Source organism: Maniola hyperantus, chromosome 4 (genome assembly GCF_902806685.2).
Source record: "Maniola hyperantus chromosome 4, iAphHyp1.2, whole genome shotgun sequence".
Classification (NCBI taxonomy): domain Eukaryota; kingdom Metazoa; phylum Arthropoda; class Insecta; order Lepidoptera; family Nymphalidae; genus Maniola; species Maniola hyperantus.
The window spans coordinates 5,363,742-5,377,230 of record NC_048539.1 but is presented as its reverse complement, the minus strand read 5'-3'; the positions used below and the strand labels follow the sequence as shown (position 1 = coordinate 5,377,230).

The 13,489-nt window shown below is 37.4% G+C and overlaps 2 protein-coding genes across 3 annotated transcripts in view; both read right to left on the bottom strand.

Annotated features, from left to right (window-relative positions):
* LOC117996875 (uncharacterized) overlaps nt 1–9,895 on the bottom strand; it is a 225,136-nt gene extending 215,241 nt beyond the window's left edge. The window contains exon 1 of the mRNA XM_069509795.1: nt 9,829–9,895. The gene's annotated coding sequence lies outside the window, so the exon portion shown is untranslated. The remainder of the gene's footprint in view (nt 1–9,828) is intronic.
* Hs6st (heparan sulfate 6-O-sulfotransferase) overlaps nt 1–13,489 on the bottom strand; it is a 147,286-nt gene that overhangs the window by 132,689 nt on the left and 1,108 nt on the right. The window lies entirely within an intron of this gene.

Genomic DNA, 13,489 nt, shown 5'->3' with positions numbered 1-13,489 from the left:
CAGGGCACATAGTTCGTAAAACCGATAGACGTTGGGGTCCCAAGGTGCTGGAATGGCGACCTCGCACCGGAAGACACCATTTGAAGACCCCCCCACTAGTTGGACGGACGACATCAGACCGGTCGCAGGGAGGGACAGTGGCGTGTGAAATTCCCTACAAGAGACCTATGTGCAGCAGTGAACGTCTATCGGTTGATGATGATGATGAACCGTAGGGTGACAACTAAGATCTATAGAGCGCACTTTGTCTTTGCTCAGACTTAAGATTGAGTTAAAACGAGACAGTTTTATGTGAGAGATATAGCTCCCTCCTTTTAGCTCTGTCTTACGTCTAAGCTAAGTCAGAGTGCGCTCTATAGATCTCACCCTCAGACTGCATCATCACTTACGAGGTGAGATCGCAGTCAAGGGTTAACTTGCAACGGAATTTAAAACAAAAAAAATAGGAAAAGGTTCAAAAAGGTTCGCCCTCTATCTAGAAACCAGCACGGGTCAAACGAGACAATCTTTTGATATAAGTTTACCCTGTCGCTACCAGACTACACCGTCCCTTCACAGCCATTAGTTACCGTCGGCAGTATTTTACGAAGTTAGTGAAGTGTGTCTGCACATAAAACCATAATGTAGGTTTTAATGTGTAGAGTCGCGAAGCTAACAGAACCTGTTTAATGTTTTGCACCTTTTATTCGGACGCTTTAAAGCGCAATAAAGATTATCTAAATATACTGTGTTTATTATTATCTAAATATACATGGGGTAATGCATTCTTTTTTTTTAAATAAAAATAGCGAGCAAACGAGCAAGCGGGTGCGAATCTTTTGACGCAGAATTGTACAATAACTGTTCAATGTCCACACGTATATCAATTTCCAATCAGAAGGTGGACAGACTAACTAAACGTAGATATACCTAAACTATAACTACAAATAGCATTAAAAAAAACTGACACCTATTCAAATTCTTGAATATTTAAGAAGCTAGAAGTTACTTAAAAGTACTTACGGTTCAAAAAAAATTAAAATCAAAGCAAAATGAGCAGAATTAACTAGGTACTTACAAGGTAAACTAAATACGTATTAAAAATAATACAGAACTGTTTACCGATGCGAAGTGGATTTTCTCGGAAACTTAATTAATTTTAACGATTTTCATTCAGCTTCCAAGAGGAAAAGAAAAGGACTTTGCTTATTTTTGCAGTCTCTCTTGAAAACAAATTAAATGTTTTTATAAAAGGTAATCCTCTGCAAAAAGCAGATATTAGGTAATTGAATTATAAAAAAGCGGCCAAGTACGAGTCAGAATCGCACACTGTGGGTACCGTACTACAATCGTATTTTATCGACATTTTGCACGATAAATCAAAAACTTTTATGCGTAAAAATAAAAAAATCTGTTTTAGAATATACAAGTAAAGCCCTTTCATATGATACCCCACTTGGTATAGTAATCTTACTTTCAAAGTTAAAAATAGCAATATTTGTTCATGAACACATTTTAATTTTTTCCTTGTGATGTAACCACAAATTCACGGTTTTCAGATTTTTCCCCTCATGTCTGCTATAAGATCTACCTTCCTGCCAAATTTCATAATTGTCGGGTAACGGGAAGTAACCTATAGGTTTCTTGACAGACAAACAGTCAACAAAGTGATCCTATAAGGATTCCTTTTTCCTTTTGAGGTACGGAACCCTAAAAACTTAGTAAGTAAATAGCGTGTTTTATATAAAGCAAACTTACATTTACTTAAATAAATAGAAACTCTACGACACAAGTATATGATTATGGAAAAATCATTTTAATCCTAATAAAATATTTTAAATTCTACTGGTAAGGGATTAGCGAAGCTGGTTTTAGAATATATTAAGTATATGTTTCATGAGACATTCATATTCGTGTTGATGGCAAGTTAAGCCTTGGAAACATCTTCATTGTCAGAACACGACTATTAATTCATCAGCCCGTAAGTCTAACTCCGATTGCGGATTAAGCCACGTATCATCATACAGATTCCTTAAGAATACGATACTTTCAGTCTATGCAACATAACAATATTTCACTTGGCCATTATGGTGTATGCTTGGTGTTTTCGGGGTGGCTATTGACATACGGCCGGAAATTAATAATAATGTAAACAATTTTATCTGTAATCTGCCGATAAATTACGTTGTTATTTGTCAAAAATTGTATGGTCTTGTTTGACAAAATATAACCACTCTGATATCATAACAATGTTCCTAAATTACTTATCGACAGAGCAGAGATAGATTTCATTATTATTAATTTTTGAATTTTGATCATTGTTTATTCAATGCTTGAGAGTTTCAAGCTACCTTATGACCACGTGTGGTTTTCTCAAATAGTCCTGTCTAACAGTGGATTCTAGCAGGCAGCAGGCTGATAGTTAGTTGGATGGATGACTTCAGAGCTAATACTTTACTCGACGATAACGTGTGTTACCAAAAGACTGGAATTCTTAATCAATAAAATGGCACAGCATTGCGTAATAATAATTTCAGATAAGGATTAGGGACGGAAAGGTTAAGAGGGTTCCGAGAGAAAGCCTATCCGAACCCCCTCTTGTTTGTTCGGCGTAATGAAGTGGGCCGGCCGTTCATCCATTAATACAGTCGCAATCACCACTGTGCGGGCGTTTGGCCAAAGGTTCTCTCACCTTAGATTGGATTTGTTTTTGTTAACATTTGTTAATTGTATGTTAAACTTGAGAGGGTGTTTTGTTTTTACACTATACGATTCGAATACGGCCCGATACGATAGTTGAATGAATGAATTTATTTGGCCACATTTCTTATGCCTACAGTACACAATTTTTACAAGACACTATTTCTTACATTTTTATTTTCTTAATATTATTTAGTACTTACAAATTACAATTTTTATACTTCATTTCTATTCAGTACCTGAATGTGGGGACTGGTGCTTGAGCTAAGCAGATGTTTGTGTTTCAAGTCACAAGTTTCAAGTTTTTTTTTTTTTTAAGAATATTAGCCATGTTAAATGACTAATATCCCCCTTTCCCCTCCAACTAAGCGTAAAGCTTGTGCTAGGAGTAGGTACGACAATAGTGCAACGGGCGGGGTTTGAACCGTCAACCTTTCGGTTTTCAGTCCACTCCTTTACCTGTTGAGCTATTGAGGCTCTAATAATCTAAGTAATGTATTTACATTTTACTTTTCGATCATGAATAGTGCTTACTGTATATAAATGTGCGGCAGAGTCCTCAATTGGGTATCACGAGTATGAGGCAAACTGTCTTTAGCAAAGTGTAGGCAGTTATTTCCATTAGCAATAATCAAAAATTAGCAAACTCCTACCTATTTCATTTATGCGTTCGGAATTTACTGGCTCATCAATGTAAATCGAAGCCTATCAGTTTCTAATCATCTTTAATTACAAGTTCAACTTGAATATTATACAACAGCCCAAAAAGCCAAGAAGTGACGCAGTACTCGAGCTAAAGGTAGTGAGGCGCGGAAGGTTAAGAGGGTGACGAGATAAAGAGCCTATCCGCACCCCCTCTTGTTTGTTCGCTTTAATGAAGTGCCAGGCCCTTCATCCATTAATCTACAGTCGCAATCACAAACTCTTACAGTGTATTATTTCGGGCCAAGGTTCGTCGTGCTTCTTTAATTTGTATTCTGCTCAGTATCGGCTAATTGGATGGTTTCCTTAAGACCTTTCAACGCTGAAATCACGTTGTGTCAAGCAGGATTTGGAATAATATTTCTCCATCATTCTGACATCGTGACATCCTTCAGTAGTTGATGAAGGTGCACTTACTTTATGTAAAACGAATTAGACTTGGCAGAAGTACCATCGAACCAGAAGTTCATCATCGCAACATTCAATAATGATAAAGGTTAATTGACGAACTATTTTGTGCGCATTCCGTGACACGTAGACCACCCGAGTGTCATCTCAGTCACACCCCGGCTGAAAATAAGTATTTTTTTACTACGATGAATAGAGCTTTTACGGGTTTACATCGGATAAGTTAAGCTTTTAACGATAAGTTCTTATAAAATGTGGCAGATTTATATATAAATAATATTAGATATCCCTTAATCCTCAAGTTAGGTACACCTCAGCCACATAGTTCTCGATATGAACTAATACAGCCCTAACCAATACACTAATCAACTTTATGTCATTATAACGAGTTATTAAAAACCACAGTGTATCGCTGTTCCAAAGTTTAAAAAAACTTACACAACCAAAGGTACGACAATCCGCTAAGTGACCACGCACCATCTTGCTCCTGCTATCATAAACCTAATATTAACTTCTCAACTGTCTGCCATTGTTCTTATCTAATGAAATAAAGGTTCAAATCGCGCGACAGCCCACAGGGCGCAATTTTAGGCAAGGTTGGCCGCTCTTCGTGAATTGGATTCGTTTTTGTCCAGCAATTGTTAATTGGAAAATGTCGCCCCTGAGACAACTCTTGCTGAATCACGCTTCTTGTCGTATGACACTCGAGGGTCCGTTAATTTTGGTATCTTTGAAACTAAAGTTTAATGTTTTTTTGTTTTTCGACGACGATAAAATGAAGACGCTGGATTTTAGGCCATAAATGGAAAGACTCTACTTGTAACGTTTTCCTTTCATCCACATTAATAAAGAGTTAAAATGAGTAAGCTTGGACGTAAGCGGTAATCTCCGAAATTACTTACCATATTTCAAAAATTCTTTCACTGATCGATAGCTACATCTTGAGTGCAAGCAAAAGTTATCGAATATCGAAGCATTAATGATTTTAAATTACCATCGAAATGCCCAAAGAAAGTCTACCAAGAACAGAATTTCTACTGTAAGTTTCGATTTACTTATTTCACCTAAACGCCTGACATGCGGACTGCGCGGTGAGAACAATTCCCGACGCCGTTTATTTTGGTCCTATCACGACAATAGCCTATTACTGTCCCATCGGCGGACGGACGCGAGCTTTATCTAAGACATCTGAACTAGGAATAGAGTCCTTCCTCGTAAATTGTGTGAATACCTTCCTTAACATACTTGTTTTTGTAATAATTTATTCTTGCCTTTTATTTTCATGGCAAGTAAATATTTTCTTGAATTTCTCATCATGTACCTATTTACTCATTAGTAATTAGTAAATTTTATTTAGAACTGAAAATACCTTTATAGGTTCTTATTTAAAGGTACCAAGGAAAGGAATAACTAATGGATTTGTACGTTTATCTCGAGGCTTGTTATGAGATTTAAATATACATTACTCACATGTGAAATCGTTATAAGTAAGTAAGTAGGTATGTAAAAGTTTTCTGAGTAAGATTGATCAGCGCATCTATCATGCGGGCTTTTGTATCAGATTACCACCATTGATGCATTGATGCCTCAATGCCAATATAATGTAGAGAAATATAACCCGGCGCCAGCCGTGGCCGCTGAGCTGACTAACCATAGGTAACCTATTCTATGAATTTTGCGAAACGTACACAATAGCTAAGTAAACATAAGCGGGCCAAACTTCTCCAATTACATTTGAGTATAATAACCAGCATTGCGAAAATTATGAAATTGTATATTCAACAAAACCACTGCACGTCCTGAATGTTCACGTTTGTGGTGACTACATGAAAGCGAATGTGGCAAAAGTTTTATACGAACATTATGACGAGCTCCTACAGTCAGCAACAAAGCCACTGAGCCTTGAGCACATATAAATGCGGTGGTGAAATAAATATCAAAGGAGGACGTCAAACAAAACTGCAAAAAAAGTGAAGTCGAAATTGCAAATTATGCAAATATTGTGGAACCGACTCCCTTCCGCGGCGTTACCACTGAATTTTAACATGGGGTTATTCAAGGGGCAGATCAACAAATTCCTGAAAATCGCTTTGGGCCATTCTCTGGTGCTGCAAATGTTCATGGACGACGCGACGGTAACGTATACTCGTTTGCTCGCAGTTTATACTTATAATTTTAAAGAAAAATAAAAGTCAAAATAGGTAGGAGTAGTTCACTAGAAAAGACAGTGAACCAAAATTTTTGACGTATCCTACAAAGCAGCTATTACTGATGTAACTTGCGTGGCAAAGGATTTAATTCTGCCTATGAATAATTTATATTTTAGGCGAAATTGAAAAGAATACTCACTTAATATACTTAGTTATAGGAGTAGCCAAAAGGCTGTTTAAGTAAGTCTCTTATGAGATAATGCAGTTCATTTTCTTTATTTCAATGCAAAAAGCACATCACAAAAAGGAGACCCATAAGTTAGAATATCAAAAAGTAAAGAAAGAAATTAAGTCAGTGTGGGTTTCTACTTTTTACATTGGATAGAAAACTCTTAAAGTATCTCAATTTCTCACAGACGCTTTAAAAAATCAAATCAAAATATATAATGAAACAAACCTTGATGGGTTAATAAGATAAAATCCAAGTACTTAATCCAATGTAACCCAACGTAACAAGATTAACAACGTCAATGTACAAAACAAATGTAATGGTTGCGTGAGAGGAACCCATTCAAGGGACCTTCATTGAAACACAGGCGATAGCCTGCGCTTGTGTATTACATACAATTAGTTTTAACACCTCACAGAAAGGTTCAAAGTTTATTGAATTCAAAAAATAACACTAAATTATGAAAAAAATATTAATCTCTATGATCAAATAGAGTTAACTAAAACTACACGTAAGTATTTACTTATATTTTTTTAATTTTACTCATAGCTCCACTTGTAACGTGTTTTTTAGGTTTTTACATAATTATACTTTTGAAATGCGATTTGATTACTTAAAATGAAGTAGATGCAACTGTGTTAAGTATCAAAAATGGATAAGTATTACTTGAAGTTACCTAGCCTAGAAACGCGGTCGTGTAAAAAATAAGCAACGCAAATCAAACAAGTTAGTACTTAGTTCTTAACTAAGTATAAAAAGTTGAATTTATAGTTTAACATCAACAATAAGATCAAAAAGCTCCAATAAGACAATATCATTTATCACCAAAAGAGATTAAACGAACAACAAAGTTATCCAAGCGAAAAGGTCAGCTCCTTACGGAGTTTATTTTTATCTAATCAATGACATTTAAACCTCACCACCCAAGAATAGTGAGTTGATGGGCTCTAAATTGCCGAGGTATTAATAATACTGCTGTTTAATCTTTGGCCTTTAAATTAGAGAGGTGTTCGTTGGAGCAATGTTCCGTGGGTGGACTACAGACCAGGTGGTATCCTGCCTATTATAATGCGCTACGCAATCCCGAATACGAGCTCACGGACCGAGCAAGTACACGAGCCATTCGTACCAAAAGAGGATGGGACTTTTAGCTAAAGCCTGTAACACACACGACGGCGACGACTGGACTTCAGAACATGACGCCAACGTAGAATTGACGCTGCGAAAAAAGAGTTCTAACCATAAACCTGAACAGTGAGTAATTTATTACACTTAATATTATTTATATTCGATGGTAAGACAAAAGACACGGAAGCGAGGGTCTCTGTTCAGATGCGCGATTGGTACGTAAGTAAACCGACGACATGACGACATCACTTCCAACTGTTGTCTAAACACTTGACAACAATGGAAGGGATGTGACTCTAGGCTCTAGACCAATTTTTACCTGAAACCATCTGTAGCAGCTTCTATATCGATAGTGGCATCGTGCCACGAAGATGGCAGGAGCGTCACAAGTCACAACGTACTTTTCGTAGCTAGTGCGAACGCCTTACTGTTCTTTGCACAATGCCACACAGTAGGCAAAGTGCCCGGCAAACTATTTGAGCAAAATGTGGCGTAGGGAAATTGGCGCATCGCTGGAAAAAAGGGGCGACTGATCAACCAATCGCATACTCCGCGCGTTAAAAATCCCATTGCGCCCTCTTTAGTTCGCCAGAGATCTAAAATTTAAAGATGGATAGTGCACATTTGCTCAAGATACTTATCGAGCTTGTGGTCGTGGTGGTCGTTCCCCAACTAGGTGGACGGACTTAATCCGTTCCGCAACAAATATGTATACGTGCACCACCAATAGGAGTCTCTGGAGAGAGATCACAAAAGCCGCAGTGAACGAATAAGAGAGATCTTGGAGATTGGACACGCTGCCGTGCAATATAATGCCGTCGCGCGTTGTGTGTTGTAGCCTTTAGCTAACACAACGCGCAATTGCTATTTAATTCTTTGTCTCGACTGAATATCAAGCGTGTGACCAAAAGGGGAACTTGGAAGTGGTAATTCGAGTCGCCAACTCGGGTCAAACGACTCGTTTGCGCCTGAGTTTCCAGACAAATTCGATGGTGAAATATCAGGCTTTCTAGATTAATTACTTCTACCTTGAGATATAGAGTATGATAAGTGAGGTAATACATAGATATCGGAATAATAAAATACAATATTTTATTTATCTATTCAACTAAATATCTTAAGCGCAACACGCACCTGCAAAGTAGAGTGGAACTATGGCGCAAACTAAGCTCTATTTAGGACTCTGGTACATAACGGCGAGGGCGCAGCTTGAGCCTCCTCCGTGTTCTCTTTTTATTAACTATGACTGCCAGTTTCAACCATACTGCGGTGCTTACCAATACGGTTGAAATTGGTCTAAAACAATACTAAGCCTAAGTCGCTATCAAAAAAACACCTCGTTGCGACTTCACTCCACTTTGTATAGGTATGCATCGGCCCTTACTAATCTTTGATTTATAAATCCTTATTTGGAACAAATGTGATACATTACTTTGACCTAGAGGATTACGTAAGTAACGGTCAATAAGATACAATGTTGAAATTGAATTGGAAACTGTAACATTCGTATGCGTAGATATAATAATATGTTGGGCATTACTACAGCATTGTGAGAAAATTGCGGGACACGAAAGTCCTCTAGGACTACAAACTGTTTCGGGATTGTATCCAATGCCCATATTACATGGAGAGTGAATATAAAGTTTAATTACCCGACTATAACGGAAGGGTTTAGTGTTTGGAAATTATTGTACCTACTACAGTGTCAAGAAATAAACAAATTGCACGAAAGAAAGTTCTGCTGGAGTAAAAAATTTAATGGATGAAGCTTTGCTGCAATTATGCCGTTTTGCTTGGAAATGAGTTCAAGTTTGTATTCAACTAGATAATGCCCGCGAGTTCGTCCGCGTGGATTTAGGTTTTTAATAATCCCGTGGGAACTCGCTGGTTTTCCGGGAAAATAGTAGCATATGTCACTCTCCAGGTCTTTGACTACACCCATGCAAAAAATTAGGTCAATCCGTTGCACTGTTGCGAAGTGATTGAAGGACAAACCAACAAACAAACACACTTTCGCATTTATAATAAGGGTACTGAAATAAGGGTACTGATTGCCTAATACGGAATACGGATTAGAGAAAAAAAAGTATTTTGGTCAGAAGTGTAATAATTATAACGTTTTGTTCGGCAGCTCAGATATTCTCATTGTCTCCGTCCGGTTGTGGTGGCATTTTTAAAAAGAATAGTTAAGGGCTCAAATCAACAGAGTGAAGTGGACTCAAGTCTTCTTGATAACTTCATGAACTTAGGTTTGTGATACTTCGACATACCTTGATGTTGAAATTGGTATAATCTGCTGATAACAAAACACGGAGGACACGCGCCACACTTGGGCGCGCCTGGGCTTGCCGCCATTTTTCCAAAGTAACCTTAAATAGTTTGAGTTTTTATCAATAACAAAAGATGCTATGCTTCGGCTCTACCCGTGCGGTGTGCCGGCTTATCGAGTTACCGTTATGTGGTGTATCATCATGATCAAGCCATCACCAGCCCAGTACTGCGCACGGGACACTTTTATTTATTTATTTATAGACAAGCGCTTGGCTGCAATCAGACCTGATGGCAAGTGATGATGCAGCCTAAGATGGAGCGCGCTTGCCTAGAAGATGCCTATTCACTCTTGACTTGAAGGTCGTCTTAGTATGAGAAGGGTTAAGGCCATAGTCTGCCACGCCTGGTCCAATGTGGATTGGCAGACTTCACACACCTTTGAGAACATTATGGAGAACTCTCAGGCATGCAGGTTTCATCCCGATGTTTCCCTTCCCCGTTCAAACAAGTGACATATATGTATTTACTTAAATAAGCCACTTAATTGCTTAAAACGCACATAGCCCAACGCCCAGAAAAGGTAGAGATGCGAGATTATTTCTGAGTAACATAGGCTATTCTATTCAAAAAAAATGTAATTAATAAGCTTCCCGTGCAAAGCCTGGGCGGGTCGCTAGTGGATATACTATACCAGAGGCGCGATGTCCGTCGCTAATGGGCCACGCCATGTTCGAAACAATCCAATATGGAACTTGCACGGCGAGTGTCCATATACGGAATGATCCTATTCCCATTCATAGGGGACAACAAAGCTTATAAAATTATGCCACGATTTTTTTATTGGATCTCGATACGATCTGCTTTCGCACTTAGCCTGTTTATTTGAAAGCCAATTATGTTATAATTTTAAGTGGGATTCTGTATCGTAGATTCAGATAAAATTGACACGAAAGTACTGAGTTATTTTGTTAGATTAAAGTTAATCTTATTTTTATTTTTGGAACGACTTAAAAGACCACGCTGCTGCCAAGGTGGCAAGCCTAACCCGGAATAGATACGGCGGTTTTTTAAGCACATTACTACCCCTCAACGTCAAATCAGGTTCAATTTCGAAATTATGCATTCCCAATTTGGTTCAGCCGAAAATTAAATGTTAAGCAAGTTCGGCAAAAAGTCATTCTTCATACTTCTATATAAGTATGTTTCGTCGGCAAAGCAAAAGCTAAATGAACACAATGTAGACAATAGCATGGGCAGATAGCTTTGATCTATTTTGGGGGCAGTTATAATTTTTTTAAGTTTTCACGAATATATCACTAAGAACGTCAGTGAGAAAATCTCCCTTTGAAACTGAATATTATCGCAACGTAAACGGTCGCGAATTTCATATGTGCATTTTAACATCGTCTCGTTGAGATGCACTCGCGATACATATTGAATTCGCATTCACTTTGAGAATGTTTTCAAAGTATTTACACACTCAGTTACTGTATTGCTGTTGCTAACAAATTCGCTGTACTTAGTTTGTAACTGAATAGATTTAATCTTCAGACTTCTTTACGCCATTATCAAAAGTATTCAGGTATGTATGTAGTACTTAAGTATTACTTTAGTTACTAGTCTTGTATTTTTAGCGCAATAATTTTTTATCTATTTGCGTGAAAACTAACTCACTAGCATAAGTTGTTGAGAAGCGTCAATAATAATTATCCATATCTACTAATATTATAAATGCGAAAGTTTGTCTGTCTGTTACCTTTTCACTGCCCATCCGATTAACCGATTTTGACGAAATTTGGTACAGAGATAGCATCGCAGCGATTACATTGATGGAGACGAACAGGGGCTTTATCCCGGAAAATGTAATCACACCAGATAGTAAGTAACTACTTAGTTATTTTCTAGTAAGTAACTACTACTTACTAGAAATTAACAAGATTTGATTGGGTTCAACACGCGACGAGACGTCGAATTGGGAGACGTCAGGCATGTTTATGTTTTACTAAGTTAGTATCTTTCCAGCTTTTTTGTGTATTTGTAGCTGTTGCTAATTAGATGACTAAAATATGGGTATTTATTATGTAATTATTTACTTACGTATTAAGTAAGTACTTGCCTACCTTTTTAATTAAAATAACCGTCTAGCGACAGTACCACTTCATCGGCTTAAAAAACTCCCACGTATTTACAATAATATGAGACGTTAAGTAAATGAAAACCAACGCGTGCATATTGCGAATCTCATTAAAAAATTACCGGTCAAAGCCCACTACCGTAAATGTACACGCGTCTTATGTGAAAGCACAGCCTAAGCTGCTTAAAGGGTCGCAAGCGGCCCTTTTTGCAGCCTGGCTGGTATGAACGCAAAAACAAATGAAAGAGACTTGCATGGCTGCCACCCTCTTTAATTAGTAGAGTCGTCGACGCTACGATGGAGTCGCACTGTTAAATAAACCCACCCATTCTATTAGGGGTTGAATTTTCAAAAATCTCTTAGCGGTTGCCTACGTGACAATAGCTATCTGCATGACAAATTTCAGCCCAATCATGGATCAGTCAGTTAGTCAGTCAATCAGTCACCTTTTACTTTTATATATTTAGATATAAAAGAAAAAACTGACTAGACTGACTGATCTATCAACGCACAGCTTAAACTACTTACTGGACGGATCGGTTTAAAATTTGGCATTCACATAGCTATTATGACGTAGGCATCCGCTAAGCTTGATTTTGAATATTCAATCCCTAAAGGTTTAAACAGGGGTTTGAAAGTGTAATCCACGCGGACGAAGTCGCGGTCATAAGCTAGTTATATTATATAGCCATACTAGTTAATTACTTATCACAAGAATTTTATCAATTACTTAAATTATATCATTTGCATTAACGCTGAAGGAAAACTTCGCGAGGAAACCTGCATGCCTGATATTATAGCCCCTGTAATGTTGTCAAGTGTAAAGTTTGTCAATCTGTATTTGGCCATCGTGGCGGAGCCGTGATAGCCAAGTGTTTAAGACGTTCGCTTCCTATTCAGGAGGTTGGGGGTTCAATCGCAGGCACACAACTCAAACTTTACCGAGTTATGTGTGTTTCAAGCAATTAAATATCACTAATTGCTTTAACTGTGGATGAAAATTTCGTAAGGAAACTGCATGCCTGATAGTTCTCCATAATGTTCTCAAAAATGTGTAGTTTGCAAATCTGCATTTGGCCACTGTTGTTATGGTGGACTACGGCCCAAAATCTCCTCAGTCTGAATAGAAACCAGTGCTCAATAGTCTGGTGATGGGTGGAGGAGGAGGATATTGATGATGATGATGATGAAGCTAGTAAGTACAAGTACATATCAAATAGTTATTCATATTTCATACCACATTTAGAATTAGTGATTGTATCATACAGTTTTGTTTAAGTAGTTATTTACTTTTTAAATACACTATCATCTCTACTTTTAATTTCTTCCTGCTTCTTATTTTAAGTACTTAACTAGTGTATGCCCACATTTGTCTGTGTGTATGAAGATATTTTATAAATACCTAAGGGACCTTTACTTTTCCTGAAATAAAAGTACTCTCAATTGCCCCTTGCATAGTTTTTTACCTGATTTTAAAAAAAAAAGTTATTTCAAAGTCACAGATAAAAAAATTAATTTCATTTGACTTGTACATTATTTATATAGCTGCTTAAGTGACTATGAATAAATTTAGATTGGAAGTTACAGTTTTATTATAAGTATATCACTAGATTGCACTTCGACAGCGAGGTAGACTATGGCCAAATCCTTCATTACGGAATGGCATCATTCGGAACGGCATTCCGAACCAGTGGTAAATTAAACTAGTTGATGATTCAAAAGCACTTGTAAAAGTTTACTTGAATAAAAATCTATTCTATTCTCATTCTGAGAGGAGACCCATGCCCA